The sequence below is a fragment of the Arachis stenosperma genome, chromosome 10, assembly GCF_014773155.1.
Source record: "Arachis stenosperma cultivar V10309 chromosome 10, arast.V10309.gnm1.PFL2, whole genome shotgun sequence".
NCBI classification, from domain to species: Eukaryota; Viridiplantae; Streptophyta; class Magnoliopsida; order Fabales; family Fabaceae; genus Arachis; species Arachis stenosperma.
Genome location: NC_080386.1, coordinates 77,499,491 through 77,500,276, shown reverse-complemented (window position 1 = coordinate 77,500,276; position 786 = coordinate 77,499,491). Strand labels below are relative to the sequence as shown.

At 41.1% G+C, this 786-nt stretch overlaps 1 non-coding gene across 1 annotated transcript; it reads left to right on the top strand.

Annotated features, from left to right (window-relative positions):
- Window positions 1–311: 311 nt before the first annotated feature.
- On the top strand, window positions 312–419 carry LOC130959408 (small nucleolar RNA R71). The gene has a single exon (XR_009078488.1). It is a non-coding gene; the product is annotated as a small nucleolar RNA R71 (small nucleolar RNA).
- Window positions 420–786: the final 367 nt, after the last annotated feature.

The window sequence follows — 786 nt, the reverse complement described above, 5'->3', positions numbered from 1 at the left end:
GCCAGCCCCTAAAGTCTAAGAACTAAATGTCCATAGATAGATACCAAGATAAGACAGGACCAGATGTCTAATACAATAGTAAAATGTCCTATTTATATTAAACTAGCTACTAGAATTTACAGAAATAAGTCTAAGTGCAGAAATCCACTTCCGGGGTCCACTTTGGTGTGTGCTTGGGCTGCGCTTGAGCTTTACACATGCAGAGGCTTCTCTTGGGGTTAAACGCCAAGTTGTAACGTCTGTTTGGTGTTTAACTCTGGTTTGTTCTCAGATAGACCATAATATAATATATCCAAAATGGTCCACTCTGAAAGCATGTCAGAAGGACACCTTTTGGTCATCTGCTTGTATCTTTCCCAAGCTTCATAGAGGGATTCACCATCTTTTTGTTTGAAGGTCTGAATATCCACTCTAAGCTTGCTCAGCTTTTGAGGAGGAAAGAACTTAGCCAAGAAGGCCGTGACCAGCTTATCCCAAGAGTCCAGGCTATCTTTAGGTTGTGAGTCCAACCATGTTTTAGCTCTGTCTCTCACAGCAAAAGGGAAAAGCATGAGCCTGTAGACTTCAAGATCTACTCCATTAGTCTTAACAGTCTCACAGATCTACAAGAACTCAGTTAAAAACTGATAGGGATCTTTTGATGGAAGTCCATGAAACTTGCAGTTCTGTTGCATTAGAGCAACTAGTTGAGGCTTCAGTTCAAAATTGTTTGCTCTAATGGCAGGGATTGATATGCTTCTTCCATCAAATTTGGAAGTAGGCGTAGTATAGTCACCAAGCATCCTC